This window comes from Leucopleurus acutus (assembly GCF_964270905.1).
Source record: "Leucopleurus acutus genome assembly, chromosome: 1".
Classification (NCBI taxonomy): Eukaryota; Metazoa; Chordata; class Mammalia; order Artiodactyla; family Delphinidae; genus Leucopleurus; species Leucopleurus acutus.
The window spans coordinates 102,324,472-102,342,285 of record NC_139142.1 but is presented as its reverse complement, the minus strand read 5'-3'; positions in this window follow the sequence as shown (position 1 = coordinate 102,342,285).

The window sequence follows — 17,814 nt, the reverse complement described above, 5'->3', positions numbered from 1 at the left end:
AATCCCTTAAACCTGGAGAGTTGAGACCCATGGAATGGGTACCATGCAATATGACTTCAAAGGGTCTGCATTTGCTCACCAAACCTCACCAATCCTATCACTGCTGCGTTTATGCCGCTGTACACACGCTTGATTCTCTTTCGGAGACATATAAATCCGTAGGTTTTAAGATTATTTCTAGTCAGGTATATTCTTAGGCGTTTAATATGGGGTGTTGAGTCCACTTCGTTGAGCAAGGAGTAGCTCTTGTCTATTGCATATTTGGCTTATGGATCGGTATCTGTGCTAATTTCAATCTCTGGTTTCATGCAGCACCCCAACTCACCTTTCCCCTTAAGCAAGCATAAGTTGGTTTTCTACATTTGACACCCTGTTCTGTTTTGTAATTCAGTTCCTGTGTAGCCAAGTTTACATTCCGTGTAGTAGTGATATCTTATGATGTTTCTTTTTCTGTGTGACTTATTTCACTTAGAATCATCGTACCTGAATCCACTCATTATGCTGCTACGGGCCTGATGACATAGATTTCAGTGCTGAGTGATATTGCATTGTACGTAAGTACCACAACTTCTTTATCCATTTTTTGCTTTCTGTGATATTGAACTTGTACCGTAAACGAGGTTCTTGTAAACAGAGCCGTCCCAACCTTTGGGGTGGCTGTGTCTTTTTGATTTTAATTTCCCTAAGCTATAGGACCATAAGTGGAAGTGCCCTAGGCTCTGTTGCTTTGTTTTTTAGATGTTTCAGGAAACACCATACACTTCTCCAGAGTGGCTGTTGGCAATTTACATCCCGCCCACCAGCATAACAAGGCTCCCAGTTCTCCATGGCCTGTCCTGCCTTTCTGGATTTTACACTTTTTTCAGATGGCCCTTTTGACCGGGGGGCAGTGAGACTTCATTGTAGTGCAGATTTCCTTTGCAAGCTTGCTTGGTTGGCCAAAAAGGGCGTATGCGTTTTTTCCTGAATATATTCAGGAAAAAACGCATACGCCCTTTTTGGCCAAGTGCATCATTGTGGACGTTCTGCCTCTTTTCCTATGCTTTACATGCAATTCCAGTGTACCCCCTGAAATCGATTTCCTGCAATTCTGCCCCGCTTTCAAGTCCTCTTGGCAGCCTTACTTCAATATATTTTTGGACGATAGCTGTCATTTATAACTCTGCAGGTTTGTGAATTACAGTGCCCCTGAGCTCGTTTCTTCAACTCGTTTTCTTGTGAGCTGGCCGCAACACCGCAGGATTGCTTCAGGCCCTAGTATTGTTCTGGCACGGCACGCTGAGCCTTTGGTTAATTCCTCTTCCTGGTGGGAAATGAGAGTTAAATTTGCCCGTCCAGACACCTCCAGATAGTCTCTCTTTTGTTCTCCCTATTCCTGTTCATTTTCCACAGAAATTACAAACTGGGCCAAACAGGAGGTTAAAGGCACCGACTCTCCAAGTGGGGAGAGTGTTAGTAAAGCATCTGGAATGTTGCACCCGAGTACCAGGGACGATAACGAGACACATTTGAACACGTTTCCCGATCACACGGTGGATCATACTCTGGGTTCCACATGCATGTTTTAGCTGAAGGAAGAATCCCTTAAACCTGGAGAGTTGAGACCCATGGAATGGGTACCATGCAATATGACTTCAAAGGGTCTGCATTTGCTCACTGAACCTCACCAATCCTATCATTGCTGCGTTTATGCCGCTGTACACACGCTTGATTCTCTTTCGGAGACATATAAATCTGTAGGTTTTAAGATTATTTCTAGTCAGGTATATTCTTAGACGTTTAATATGGGGTGTTGAGTCCACTTCGTTGAGCAAGGAGTAGCTCTTGTCTATTGCATATTTGGCTTATGGAACGGTATCTGTGCTAATTTCAATCTCTGGTTTCATGCAGCACCCCAACTCACCTTTCCCCTTAAGCAAGCATAAGTTGGTTTTCTACATTTGAGACCCTGTTCTGTTTTGTAATTCAGTTCTTGTGTAGCCAAGTTTACCTTCCGTGTAGTAGTGATATCTTATGGTGTTTCTTTTCCTGTGTGACTTATTTCACTTAGAATCATCATACCTGAATCCACTCATTATGCTGCTACGGGCCTGATGACATAGATTTCATTGCTGAGTGATATTGCATTGTACGTAAGTACCACAACTTCTTTATCCATTTTTCGCTTTCTGTGATATTGAACTTGTACCGTAAACGAGGTTCTTGTAAACAGAGCCGTCCCAAACTTTGGGGTGACTGTGTCTTTTTGATTTTAATTTCCCTAAGCTATAGGACCATAAGTGGAAGTGCCCTAGGCTCTGTTGCTTTGTTTTTTAGATGTTTCAGGAAACACCATACACTTCTCCAGAGTGGCTGTTGGCAATTTACATCCCGCCCATCAGCATAACAAGGCTCCCAGTTCTCCATGGCCTGTCCTGCCTTTCTGGATTTTACACTTTTTTCAGATGGCCCTTTTGACCGGGGGGCAGTGAGACTTCATTGTAGTGCAGATATCCTTTGCAAGCTTGCTTGGTTGGCCAAAAAGGGCGTATGCGTTTTTTCCTGAATATATTCAGGAAAAAACGCATACGCCCTTTTTGGCCAAGTGCATCATTGTGGACGTTCTGCCTCTTTTCCTATGCTTTACTTGCAATTCCAGTGTACCTCCTGAAATCGATTTCCTGCAATTCTGCCCCGCTTTCAAGTCCTCTTGGCAGCCTTACTTCAATATATTTTTGGACGATAGCTGTCATTTATAACTCTGCAGGTTTGTGAATTACAGTGCCCCTGAGCTCGTTTCTTCAACTCGCTTTCTTGTGAGCTGTCCGCAACACCGCAGGATTGCTTCAGGCCCTAGTGTAGTTCCGGCACGGCACGCTGAGCCTTTGGTTAATTCCTCTTCCTGGTGGGAAATGAGAGTTAAATTTGCCCGTCCAGACACCTCCAGCTAGTCTCTCTTTCGTTCTCCCTATTCCTGTTCATTTTCCACAGAAATTACAAACTGGGCGAAACAGGAGGTTAAAGGCACTGATTCTCCAAGTGGGGAGAGTGTTAGTAAAGCATCTGGAATGTTGCACCCGAGTACCAGGGACGAAAACGAGATACATTTGAACACGTTTCCCGATCACACGGTGGATCATACTCTGGGTTCCACATGCATGTTTTAGCTGAAGGAAGAATCCCTTAAACCTGGAGAGTTGAGACCCATGGAATGGGTACCATGCAATATGACTTCAAAGGGTCTGCATTTGCTCACCGAACCTCACCAATCCTATCACTGCTGCGTTTATGCCGCTGTACACACGCTTGATTCTCTTTCAGAGACATATAAATCCGTAGGTTTTAAGATTATTTCTAGTCAGGTATATTCTTAGGCGTTTAATATGGGGTGTTGAGTCCACTTCGTTGAGCAAGGAGTAGCTCTTGTCTATTGCATATTTGGCTTATGGAACGGTATCTGTGCTAATTTCAATCTCTGGTTTCATGCAGCACCCCAACTCACCTTTCCCCTTAAGCAAGCATAAGTTGGTTTTCTACATTTGAGACCCTGTTCTGTTTTGTAATTCAGTTCTTGTGTAGCCAAGTTTACCTTCCGTGTAGTAGTGATATCTTATGGTGTTTCTTTTCCTGTGTGACTTATTTCACTTAGAATCATCATACCTGAATCCACTCATTATGCTGCTACGGGCCTGATGACATAGATTCCATTGCTGAGTGATATTGCATTGTACGTAAGTACCACAACTTCTTTATCCATTTTTCGCTTTCTGTGATATTGAACTTGTACCGTAAACGAGGTTCTTGTAAACAGAGCCGTCCCAAACTTTGGGGTGACTGTGTCTTTTTGATTTTAATTTCCCTAAGCTATAGGACCATAATTGGAAGTGCCCTAGGCTCTGTTGCTTTGTTTTTTAGATGTTTCAGGAAACACCATACACTTCTCCAGAGTGGCTGTTGGCAATTTACATCCCGCCCATCAGCATAACAAGGCTCCCAGTTCTCCATGGCCTGTCCTGCCTTTCTGGATTTTACACTTTTTTCAGATGGCCCTTTTGACCGGGGGGCAGTGAGACTTCATTGTAGTGCAGATATCCTTTGCAAGCTTGCTTGGTTGGCCAAAAAGGGCGTATGCGTTTTTTCCTGAATATATTCAGGAAAAAACGCATACGCCCTTTTTGGCCAAGTGCATCATTGTGGACGTTCTGCCTCTTTTCCTATGCTTTACTTGCAATTTCAGTGTACCTCCTGAAATCCATTTCCTGCAATTCTGCCCCGCTTTCAAGTCCTCTTGGCAACCTTACTTCAATATATTTTTGGACGATAGCTGTCATTTATAACTCTGCAGGTTTGTGAATTACAGTGCCCCTGAGCTCGTTTCTTCAACTCGCTTTCTTGTGAGCTGTCCGCAACACCGCAGGATTGCTTCAGGCCCTAGTGTAGTTCCGGCACGGCATGCTGAGCCTTTGGTTAATTCCTCTTCCTGGTGGGAAATGAGAGTTAAATTTGCCCGTCCAGACACCTCCAGCTAGTCTCTCTTTCGTTCTCCCTATTCCTGTTCATTTTCCACAGAAATTACAAACTGGGCGAAACAGGAGGTTAAAGGCACTGACTCTCCAAGTGGGGAGAGTGTTAGTAAAGCATCTGGAATGTTGCACCCGAGTACCAGGGACGAAAACGAGATACATTTGAACACGTTTCCCGATCACACGGTGGATCATACTCTGGGTTCCACATGCATGTTTTAGCTGAAGGAAGAATCCCTTAAACCTGGAGAGTTGAGACCCATGGAATGGGTACCATGCAATATGACTTCAAAGGGTCTGCATTTGCTCACCGAACCTCACCAATCCTATCACTGCTGCGTTTAGGCCGCTGTACACACGCTTGATTCTCTTTCGGAGACATATAAATCCGTAGGTTTTAAGATTATTTCTAGTCAGGTATATTCTTAGGCGTTTAATATGGGGTGTTGAGTCCACTTCGTTGAGCAAGGAGTAGCTCTTGTCTATTGCATATTTGGCTTATGGAACGGTATCTGTGCTAATTTCAATCTCTGGTTTCATGCAGCACCCCAACTCACCTTTCCCCTTAAGCAAGCATAAGTTGGTTTTCTACATTTGACACTCTGTTCTGTTTTGTAATTCAGTTCCTGTGTAGCCAAGTTTACATTCCGTGTAGTAGTGATATCTTATGATGTTTCTTTTTCTGTGTGACTTATTTCACTTAGAATCATCGTACCTGAATCCACTCATTATGCTGCTACGGGCCTGATGACATAGATTTCATTGCTGAGTGATATTGCATTGTACGTAAGTACCACAACTTCTTTATCCATTTTTTGCTTTCTGTGATATTGAACTTGTACCGTAAACGAGGTTCTTGTAAACAGAGCCGTCCCAACCTTTGGGGTGGCTGTGTCTTTTTGATTTTAATTTCCCTAAGCTATAGGACCATAAGTGGAAGTGCCCTAGGCTCTGTTGCTTTGTTTTTTAGATGTTTCAGGAAACACCATACACTTCTCCAGAGTGGCTGTTGGCAATTTACATCCCGCCCACCAGCATAACAAGGCTCCCAGTTCTCCATGGCCTGTCCTGCCTTTCTGGATTTTACACTTTTTTCAGATGGCCCTTTTGACCGGGGGGCAGTGAGACTTCATTGTAGTGCAGATTTCCTTTGCAAGCTTGCTTGGTTGGGCAAAAAGGGCGTATGCGTTTTTTCCTGAATATATTCAGGAAAAAACGCATACGCCCTTTTTGGCCAAGTGCATCATTGTGGACGTTCTGCCTCTTTTCCTATGCTTTACATGCAATTTCAGTGTACCTATAGCTTAGGGAAATTAAAATCCAAAAGACACAGCCACCCCAAAGTTTGGGCCGGCTCTGTCTACAAGAACCTCGTTTACGGTACAAGTTCAATATCACAGAAAGCGAAAAATGGATAAAGAAGTTGTGGTACTTACGTACAATGCAATATCACTCAGCAATGAAATCTATGTCATCAGGTCCGTAGCAGCGTAATGAGTGGATTCAGGTACGATGATTCTAAGTGAAATAAGTCACACAGAAAAAGAAACATCATAAGATATCACTACTACATGGAATGTAAACTTGGCTACACAGGAACTGAATTACAAAACAGAACAGGGTGTCAAATGTAGAAAACCAACTTATACTTGCTTAAGGGGAAAGGTGAGTTGGGGTGCTGCATGAAACCAGAGATTGAAATTAGCACAGATACCGTTCCATAAGCCAAATATGTAATAGACAAGAGCTACTCCTTGCTCAACGAAGTGGACTCAACACCCCATATTAAACGCCTAACAATATACCTGACTAGTAAGAATCTTAAAACCTATGGATTTATATGTCTCCGGAAGAGAATGAAGCGTGTGTACAGTGGCATAAACGCAGCAGTGATAGGATTGGTGAGTTTTGGTGAGCAAATGCAGACCCTTTGAAGTCATATTGCATGGTACCCATTCCATGGGTCTCAACTCTCCATGTTTAAGGGATTCTTCCTTCAGCTAAAACATGCATGTGGAACCAAGAGTATGATCCACCGTGTGATCGGGAAACGTGTTCAAATATGTCTCAGTTTTCGTCCCCTGGTACTCGGGTGCAACATTCCAGACGCTTTACTAACACTCTCCCCACTTGGAGAGTCAGTGCCTTTAACCTCCTGTTTGGCCCAGTTTGCAATTTCTTCGGAAGATGAACAGGAATAAGGAGAAGCAATGGGAGACTATCTGTAGGTGTCTGGACGGGCAAATTTAACTCTCATTTCCCACCAGGAAGATAAATGAACCAAAGGCTCTGCGTGCCATGCTGGAACTAGATTAGGGCCTGAGGAGATCCTGCGGTGTTGCGGCCAGCTCACAAGAAAGCGAGTTGAAGAAAGCAGCTCAGGGGCACTGTAATTCAGAAACCTGCGGAATTATAAATGACAGCTATCATCCAAAATTATACTGAAGTAAGGCTGCGATGAGGACTTCAATGCCGGGCAGAATTGCTGGAAACTGATTTCAGAACATACACGGGAGTAGCTCTTAAAGCATAGGAAAAGAGACAGAACTTGGAAAATTATGCACTTGGCAAAAAAGGGCATATGTGTTTTATCCAGAGCTCTCATAACTGAGGGGAGGAGATTCCCAGCAGGCTCCAACTGCCACCTGAGGGCTCACATTGCCAAGGCAACGTGAGCATGCCAGGCAGGAGTTACCTCACAGCAGAGGTCCCACCTCACAGAAGGGTGAGAAACCCAGCCAACATCAGACTCTCACCAGAGGGCCCACATCACCAAGGGGATGGGAACCAGGCAGGAGTGTCTTCACATCAGTGGGGCCACATCATCAAAAGCTGAGGTACTCAGCACATGTGTCCTCAAACCAGAGGACCCACATCACCAAGGACCTCGGAGTGAGGCAGGCAGGAGTAGCCTCACAACACTGGGCCCATAGAATAAAAAAGTGAGGAATCCAGCAGTTGGAACCTCCCAGCAGGCGGCCCAGAGCACCGAGGCTATGGGATCCAGGCCACAGTGAACTCACAGAAGAGGCCCCATGTCATGAAACTGAGCAACCCAACCATTGGGACCTCAGAGCAGGAGGCCCACATCCCCATGGGGATGGAATTCTGGTAGGAGTGTCCTCGCACCACTGAGAATGTATCAGAAAATTTTGGGCGACCAGCAGTTAGGGCCTGACGCCAGAGGACCCTCATCACCAAGGGAAGGAGGCTCCCAGCAGGCTCCAACTGCCACCAGAGGGCTGACGTCGCCAAGGCGATGTGTGCCAACCAGGCACGAATGACCTCACAGCAGAGGGCCCACCTCAGAGAAGTGTGACGAACCCAGTCAGGATCAGACTCGCACCAGAGGGCCCACATCACCAAATGGATTGGAACCAGGCAGGAGTGTCCTCACATGAGTAGGGCCACATCATCTAAAGGTGAGGAACCCAGAACATGTGGCTTCAAACCATAGGACACCCATCACCAAGGGGCTGGGAGTGAGGCAGGCAGGAGGAGCCTCATAACAGAGGGCCCAAAAATAAGAAAGGTGAGGAATCCAGCAGTTGGAACCTCCCAGCAGGCGGCCCAGAGCACAGAGGCTAGAGGAACCAGGCCAGAGTGAACTAACACCAGACAGCCCACATCATGAAACTGTGAGCAACCCAGACATTGGGACCTCAGAGCAGAAGGCCCACATCCCCATGGTGATGGGAACATGACAGGAGTGTCCTGGCATCACTGGGCTCACATCAGAAAACGTGGGGTGCTCAGAAGTTAGGGCCTGACGCTAGAGGGCACTCATCACCGAGAGGAGGAGGCTCCCAGCAGGCTCCAGCTGCCACCAGAGGGCCAACGTCGCCAAGGCGATGTGTGCCAGTCTGGCAGGAGTGACCTCACAGCAGAGGGCCCACCTCACAGAAGGGTGAGGAACACAGCCAGGATCAGACTCTCACCAGAGGGCCCACATCACCAAGGGGATGGGAACCAGGCAGGAGTGTCCCCACACCAGTGGGACAACATCATCGAAAGGTGAGGATCCCAGCACATGTGTCCTCAAACCAGAGGAACCACATCACCAAGGGGTTCGGAATGAGGCTGGCAGGACTGGCCTCACAACACAGGGTCCATAGAATATAAAAGTTGAGGAATCCAGCAGTTGGAACCTCCCAGCAGGCGGCCAAGAGCACAGAGGCTATGGGATCCAGGCTTCTGTGAACACCAGAGAGCCCACATCATGAAAATGTGAACAACCCAGCCGTTGGGACCTCAGAGCAGAAGGCCCACAACCCCATGGAGATGGGATCCTAAGAGGAGTGCCAAAGCATCACCGGGCTCCCTAAGAAAAGTTGGTGAGTCCAGCAGTTAGGGCCTGACGCAAGAGGGTCCTCATCACCGGGGGGAGGAGATTCCCAGCACGCTCCAACTGCCACCACACGGCTGACTTCACCAAGGCAATGTGTGCCAGCCATGCAGGAGTGACCTATCAGCAGAGGGTCTCCCTCACAGGTGGGTGAGGAACAAAGCCAGGAACAGACTCTCACCAGGGGGTCCACATAACCACGTGGATGAGAACCAAGCAGGAGTGTCCTCACACTAGTGGGGCCACATCATCGAAAGGTGAGGAACCCAGCAAAGGTGGCCACAAACCAGAGGACCCACATCACCAAGGGGTTGAGAGTGAGGTAGGTGTCTGGACGGGTATATTTAACACTCATTTCCCACCAGGAAGAGAAATTAACCAAAGGCTCAGCGTGCCCTGCCAGAAGCAGATTAGGGCCTGAAGCAGTCTTGCGGGTTTGCGGCCAGCTCACAAGAAAGCGAGTTGAAGAAAGGAGCTCAGGGGCCCTGTAATTCACAAACCTGGAGAGTTATAAATAACAGATAACGTCCAAAAATATATTGAAGTAAGGCTGCGAAGAGGACTTGAAAGCGGGGCAGAATTTCAGGAAACCGATTTCAGGAGGTAGACTGGAATTGCATTTAAAGCATAGGAAAAGAGGCAGAACATCGACAATGATGCACTTGGCAACAAAGGGCGTATGAGTTTGTTCCTGAATATATTCAGGAAAAAACACATACGCCCTTTTTGGCAAACCAAGCAAGCTTGCAATGGAAATCCGAACTACTATGAGGTGTCACTTCCCCCCGGTCTAAAGGGCCATCTGAGAAAAGTGTAAAATCCAGAAAGGCAAGACAGGCCATGGGGAAAAAGGAGCCTTGTTATGCTGATGGGCGGGATGTAAATTGCCAACAGCCACTCTGGAGAAGTGTATGGTGTTTCCTGATACATCTGAAAAACAAAGCAACAGAGTCTAGGGCATTTCCACTTATGGTCCTATAGCTTAGGGAAATTAAAATCAAAAAGACACAGCCACCCCAAAATTTGGGACGGCTCTGTTTACAGGAACCTCTTCTACAGTACGAGTTAAATATCCCAGAGAACAAATAATTGATAAAGAAGTTGCGGTACTTACGTACAACAGAATACCACTCAGCAATGAAATCTGTGTCACCAGGCCTGTACCAGCATAATGAGTGGATTGAGGCATGATGATTCTAAGTGAAATAAGTCACACAGAAAAAGAAACATCATAAGGTATCACTAATGCACGGAATGTAAACTTGGCTACACATGAACTGAATTACAAAACAGAACAGGGTCTCAAGATTAGAAAACCAACTTATGCTTGCTTAAAGGGAAAGGTGAGTTAAGGGGGTGCTGCATAAAACCAGAGATTGAAATTAGCACAGATACCGTTCCATAAGCCAAATATGTAATAGACAAGACCTACCCCCTGCTCAACGAAATGGACTCAACAATGAGGTATCACCTCACACCTGTTAGAATGGGCATCATCTGAAAATCTACAAACAAATGCTGGAAAGGGTGTGGAGAAAAGGAACCCTCTTCCACTATTGTTGGGAATATAAGTTGATACAGTCACTATGGAGAACAATATGGAGTTTCTTAAGAAACTAATAATAGAATTACCATATGATACAGCGATCCCAGGACTGGACATATACCCAGACAAAACCATAAATCAAAAAGAGACATTCACCGCAATGTTCATTGCATCACTATTTACAATATCGAGGTAATGGAAGCAACCTAAATGCCCACAGACAGACGAATGCATAAAGATGTGGTACATATATAAAATGGAATATTACTAAGCCATGAAAGGAATGAAATTGGGTCATTTGTAGAGACGTCGATGGATCTAGAGACTGTCATACAGAGTGAAGTAAGTCAGAAAGAGAAAAACAAATCTTGTATATTCATGCATATATGTGGAACCTAGAAAAACTGTACAGATTAACCGTTTTGCAAGGCATAAATAGAGCAACAGAAGTAGACAACAATCGTATGGACAACAAGGGGGGAAAGCTCTTGGAGGGGTGGTGGTGGGAGGAGTTGAGAGATTGGGATTGGCATGTAAACATTTATATGTATAAAATAGATAACCAATGAGAACCTGCTGTATAAAAATATAAAATAAAATTCAAAATTAAAAAGAAATAAAATTTAAAAAATAAAACAGAAAAAACAATTATTCCCTTCACATACATTTATATGAATAAATTATTTCCATGCTTATATCTGTAAATACAAAAAAGAGGAATAAAATCTACCTTGAACCAAAAACAAAAAAGAGAAAAAAAAAACAGAACCCACCAGTTACTCAGAGGAAAACCGTATCAGGGCACTTGCTCCAGTTGTAAACAATTCTGAAGTTGGTCAGTGGTGGGGAATCGTCTCCCATTCAGCCAGCAGCCCCCACACAACAAGCGTCCTCATTGCAAAGCTGGGGCACCGTGCCGAGGCATCTGTGAGTAAACGTGAGCTGAGCCCCAGGCCAGTTGCTGCTGAACTGTTCCCGCCCTTCCCAGGTAAAACACCTGAATATATACAAGGACTTGAAAGCCTAGAGGAAGGGCCATGGAGCCACACGAGTGACAGCATGCCAGCTGACTTGGTGCCTGCAGGCCAGCCAGGATGGTCCTGGCCCTGGGTGCTCTTCTGGAAGATTTCCATTTCCCTGCCTGAGATACCCGTCCTGTCCCTGCCCCCACTGCTTTTTTCCTTCCTCACCTCTGCCCAGGGAGAAATTCCAGCAGCAGGTATGGGTGACACATCCTCTTCTTTAGCAGGTGGCAGCCTGGCAACTGCTGCAGAAAGTCCAGCAGAGCCCCACTCACACTGGGCCACCCACAAAGCCGTGGCCTCTCACTCCCTCCCACCAGCCCAGCCCCGAGACTGCTGACAGGGCAGAGAAAATGGCGTCAGGCACAGCTGCAGGGGCTTTTGCTGCCTGGAGTGGTATTTATATTGATCTCAACCCAGGCACACCTGGGGAGGGCTGGCCGGCATGGTAAGGCTGCCCAGGTAGCCAATCATCACCCCTCAGGGGCTCACAGTTGCAGAAAATGGAACTTGCTGAACCAGCCAGGTCCAAGGAACAGGTGTGGGCTCCTGAGAGTCAGGATAGACAAGGGGCTGCAGCTTTGGCTTGTTTTCTAATCATTTTATCTGGCCCATGAGTGGGAGACAACTTCAAGAAAACCCTCTCCTAATGAGAGGAACCCAGGAGTCAGGGAGAGGAGGGGTGGGTGGTGGTTGGAGACAGAGGCCTGGTGCCCTGGGTGCAGTGGAAGTCTCTGGAAGACCAGGTGGAGGGAGGCCACACAGAGTGATGCCCAGGGTCACAGACCTGTCGGAGCTGCTGTTTGTTAGTTCAAGTCCTGCTCTGAGGTGCTCTGTGTCAGCTCTGAGTGACAGGTGAGCTGGGGGTGCTCTTCAATGAGGGCTATGTGCACGGTTCCTGTGTGCCCAGCCCTGCCACGGTACCTGCAAGGGTAGCTCTGTATCCTGGGAGGGGCCTGACCATGAGAGCCCCGTGGGCTGGGTTGGGGGTGGGGTACCTGCCCAGGAGAGCTCCATATCCTGGGATTGGCCTGACCACGAGAGCCCCATGGGCTGCTGGGGACCTGGTAAAGGATGTCAGGACAGTCAGTGAAGCCACCGAGGATATACCTCCAGTTGCTCCTGATTCCTACACCCTGCTGGTCATTCTACCAACCACCAGGACATGGTATTCTGTATTAGTCTTCAATGATGCCTTCTTTTGTATTCCATTAGTCCCAGAGTCACAAGAAATTTTGGCTTGTGAGTGGCAGGACTCAACATACAACTAAAACAATACTTCCGGGCCGTCTTGCCCCAAGGGTTCAAAAATTCCCACACCATCTTTGGGGAAAGCTTAGCTAAAGACCGAAAAGTTCTACCTCTGGAAAAGGAAACCCTCCTTCAATATGCAGACGACATTCTGATCGCCAGCCCTACTAAGGAGGCCTCTGAACTACCAAGCCAATAAAGGATAGAAGTTGTCCAAGAAAAAGCTCAAATATCACAGACTGCAGTGACCTGCCTGGGCTTCATTCTCACACAAGGTCAGAGAAGCCCATCCCAGGAAAGGGAAGAAACCATTTGCAGCCTTACCCCTTTCTAAAACTAGAAGACAGCTTAGGGGTTCCTGGGGAGGCCAGGGTTTGCTGCTTCTGGATCCCTAACTACAGTCTACTAGCTGGGCCTCTATATGAAACACTGAAAGGAAAAGATGATGATCCTTTTGAACAGAATCCAGAAGTGGCCTTTCAAGAATGGAAAGAGCAGTCAATTCAGACCCTTGCCCTGGAACTCCCTAATTGAGCTAAACCCTTTGACCTTTCCATTCCCGGTGAAAGGTGAATCGCCATTGGAGAATTAGTGCAAAAACTGGGACCACTTGAAATGGAACAACGCAAGAATGCCATCCAGGTAGGATAAACTACAGTCACCAAGGGGCTTGGCCCACTGCCACATCTGGCCAAGATACTGGCGGTATCTAAAAACCTGGAAATCAGCAGCCCAAAAGGCCACCTCCCTCCTAAGGGAAAAGGACCCCACGTGGTGATCCTAATCACCAACCATGCCCTGAAGTTGCAGGGTTCGCTCCGTGGGCACACCGACCTCGAGTGAGGAGGCCCTCCAACTCCAACATCCAGAGAGATAACCGGGGGCAACAGGGCACCATGACGACTCGTGTGAACATCACTTGACCTGGAGTTTCTCTCATAAAACAACAATAGTGTGTCCCGAAGGAGTAGACTACTGCTTGCAGGACTTCCTGCACCCGGAGGGGAGCTAATAATCTTGGCGGGGGAACCGTATATCACACTGTCACCATAGAAAAGCCTACAGACACCGTGATGATGGTGGCCAATAAGACCGGCTGGACTCCTGTTTACTTCAAAAGGCTGTTGACTCAGTGGCCATCATGGTCCTTGATCACCACTGACCCTGGACTGTCTGGGAGTTGAGCGGGCAGGGCTCTGACACCTGGTGCTGTTTTTACGTTAATTCAGGGGCCTAATTGAAGAAAGAGCAGACTACTGGTCAGAGCATCTAGGCTGGCAGAAACGGTCAGCCTAAGGTGGCCGAACAAATGTGGGGTGGGGTGAAACCGGCCCCCACAGCGTCTCTGCACATCTCTTTCCTGGACCCTTAAAGGTCATTAGAATCTATAACACTTCCAATGCTGGTGCTCAGGCGGACGAGCAGGGAGGCAGGGGTCCTGGGGCCAATCAACGTCACCTGGAGGCTGCTGGGGAGAAGTTCTCACCCTCGTCCCCTGGTATGAGGGCTCCCAACTCAGCACTCAGCAGTTACAGAAGAAGGGTCTGCACCCTCAGCACTCCAAGAATGAGGAACGGGACAAAAGGCAGAGGAGGGGTTTGTCCCCAGCAAAGCCCATTAAAAATCCCTGGGAGATAAAAATAGAATCTGGGCAATAAAGTCAAGTCTGACCTTTTTTATCCTTTGTGCTTTGTCTAATTTCACGTGCTCCTAGGGTCCCGCATGCAGAGGTTCCACACCCGGCACTTCAGACCAGATTTCCTGGTGCAGAATGGCTGGGTCGACACCTCAGCTCCTGGGGCCCAGTGCAGACTCCGAGATATAGAGCCTGAGCTGCAGCCAACCCGGCCCTTGAGAGCTCCGCCCCCTCCCTCTCACTGACTCTGACAGGATCTCTACACAGCAGCCCAGCCCACAGCCCACGGGGTAGTGCATGCTCTCACCTCTCCATTCTCTGATGAAAATATAAAGTTTCCTTTGCTTGGGAACCAAACTCAGTCTCGATCTGTTGGCCCCAATGACACTGGGCAGGGGGACCCTTGTTGGGGTCCACTCTGGAGGATCAGTAACAGAAATTGAGACTATTGTAACTTCAATGAACAGATGTGTGAGCCAAACTGTAGTTAACATAGAACAGTTTATAAGGCTCGGGTAAAATAAGATGTTTCTAACACTTCCATTTGATATTTCCATCACTTTATTATAAGCAAGTTCAGTGAAAAGGTTTGTCTTATTTGTCAGGTCAATATTAGAGAAATGAAGTGATTTCTTTCCAAGGATGTACATCTAATAATCTTGGTTAAAGCTTCAATCTTGTTTTAAATGCTTTTCCATTGAAAATGATACCTCTCTTTCAGCTCCCCCATTTCTGAGAAGTATAAAATCTTATAATTTATTATTACCAAAGGGGAAAGGTGGGAGGAGGGATAAATTAACAGTTTGGAATTAACACATACACACTGCTATGTATAAAATAGATCATCAACAAGGAACTACTGTATAGCACAGGGAACTACACTCAATATTGTGCAATAACCTATAAGGGGAAATAATCGGAAAAAGAATAGATATTTTTATTGACATCATCTATCAATGACAGTTAAAGTGTAACCTAAGGGAAGCCGGTGGTGAGTGCTTCTGACCCTGAAGACTTCAGTCATCTAAAGTTTGGACTCTGCCTACTTCCCAAGGCCCTTAATGAACATATGTGTAGCCGTAGCTTAAAAAACTCCCCAGTTTGGGTTTCGGGGAGACACTGATTTTGAAAAAGCCCTGGTGTTCTCCTTACATGAATGGGACTCTTCCTACTGCTAAAACATGTCTGTCACACCCAGAGGATGGTATACCGTCTGATCGGGAAGAGTTTGGAAAAGGCATCTCATCTCCTCATCTCCTGGTGCTCGGGTTCACCCCTCCAGCGTCTTTACTAACAGTCTCCCCACTTGGAGATGTCAACACTGTCAACATCCTGTTGCGTACAGTTTGGAATTTGTCCAGAGGATGAAGCGGAAGGATGAGGAACAATGAGAGACAAGTCCTAGGTGTTCAGACAGGCACATGTCACTCTAATTTCCAATCAGGAAGATGAATTGACCAAAGGCTAGGGTTGCCCATGGAAACAGTATAGGGCTTGAGGAAATCCCACTGCTTTGTGGCCAGTTCCCATAAACACAAGTTGAACAATGGAACTCAGGGGCAGTAAAATTCACGAAACTGCAGAGTTGAAAATATCTATCACTGAAAAATGTCTTGAGGAAAGTCAAAGAAAAGGATTGGCAAGCAAGGGAGAATGGCAGGAAAGGGATTTGAGGAGGTAGAAAGGATTCGCCATTAAGCACAAGAAAAGGGGCTGAACATTGCCGACATTGCAGTTGGCCAAAAAGGCTGTATGCGTTTTTTTCTGTATATATTCAAGAAAAGGGCATACACTTTTTTAGCCAACCAAACAGGTGGGCACTGGAAATCAATACTACAAAAGATATCACTTCGCATCAGTCAGAAGAGCCATCCTCATAAAGTGTAAACGCCAGAAATGCAGGACAGGGCAAGGAGAAGAGGGAGCCCTGTGAGGCTTATAGTGGAAATGTATATTGCCAACGGCCATTCTGGAGAAGTGTATTGTGTTTACTAAAGCATCTAAAAAATGAGCTACAGAGCATAGGGCACTTGCACTCATGGGCGTATATCTTGGGAAAAACAAAAATCGAGAGGACACAGGCACCCCAATGTTTACTGCCTCTCTGTTTAAAAGATCCTCGACTAGGATATAACTTAAATGTCTCTGGAGGGAAAAATGGATAGAGATGTGGTACTTATGTAGAGTGGAATATTACTCAGCCTGGAAATCAATGAAATATGGCCAGTTGTAACAACTCCGGAGGAGTTACGTATGATCATTCTAAGTGACATAATTCAAAAAGAAAAAGACACATATCATAAGATATCACTTAAAGGTGGAATCCAAAATGGCTACACATGAAATAAATTACAAAACATAGTCAAATATGTAGAAAACACGCGTAAGGCTGCTAAACGGGAAAGGTGGGGAGGGGTGAGGCATCATCCAGGAGGTTGAAATTAGCAAAGATACCATTCCAAATACCAAACTGATAATCAACAAGGCCTACACGGTAGCTAAAAGAACTGCACTCAGCACACTCAAGTCACCGGAAAAGAATATCTATGACTGGTAAGAATCTGAAAAAGAATTTATTGATGTCTCTCTGTACATGAATCAAGTGGATGTACAGCAGCAAGAAACAGAGCTTTGAAAATCAGCTGTAACCAATATAGTAATAAATTGAAAAAAATAAACGACAGAGAGACAGAGAAAACCTCTTACAACTTTTCCTCAGGGACGGTGATGCAACATGGATTGAACACATCTAGACCCACAGCAGGATGAGACATAAGGCTGGAAACTGTTCGCGCTAAGAGAAATGTGAGGTTGGGTGAGGAAATGCACACCCTTTAAAGTAATACTACCTGGTACCCATTCAATGGGTCCCAAATCTGCAGGTTCAAGGAATCTTCCTACAGCTAAAACATGCATGGAAAACCTAGAGGACTGTACACCATGTGATCGGGAGATGTGTCTAAAATGCACCTCATTTATCCTCTCCTGGTGCTCCTGTTCATCATTCCAGCCACGTTACTTAGAATCTCCCCACTTAGAGAATCAGCACATTTAAACTTCTGTTTCACACATTTTGCAAATTGTGAGGAGGATGAACGGGAAGAGGGGGAAACAATGAGAGAATAGTTGTAGGGGTTTGGACGGGCACATGTCACTCTAATTTCCCATTAAGAATAAGAATTAAAAAAAGGCTCAGCCCGCCTCGCCGGAGCCAAAATAGGGCCTGAAGCAATCCTGCGGTTTTGAGGCCAGCTCACAAAAGAGCAACTTAAAAAATGGAGCTCAGGGTCACTGCAATTCACAAACCTGCAGAGTTATAAATGAAAACTAACGTCCAAAAATATGTTGAGGTAAGGCAAAGAAGAGGATCTAAATGCAAGACAGAATTGCAAGAAACAGATTTCAAGAGATAGATTGGACTCGCCTTTAAAGCACATGAAAAGCGGCAGAATTTCGACAATGATGCAGTTGGCCCAAAAGGGAGTATGCGTTAGTTCCTGAATATATCCAGG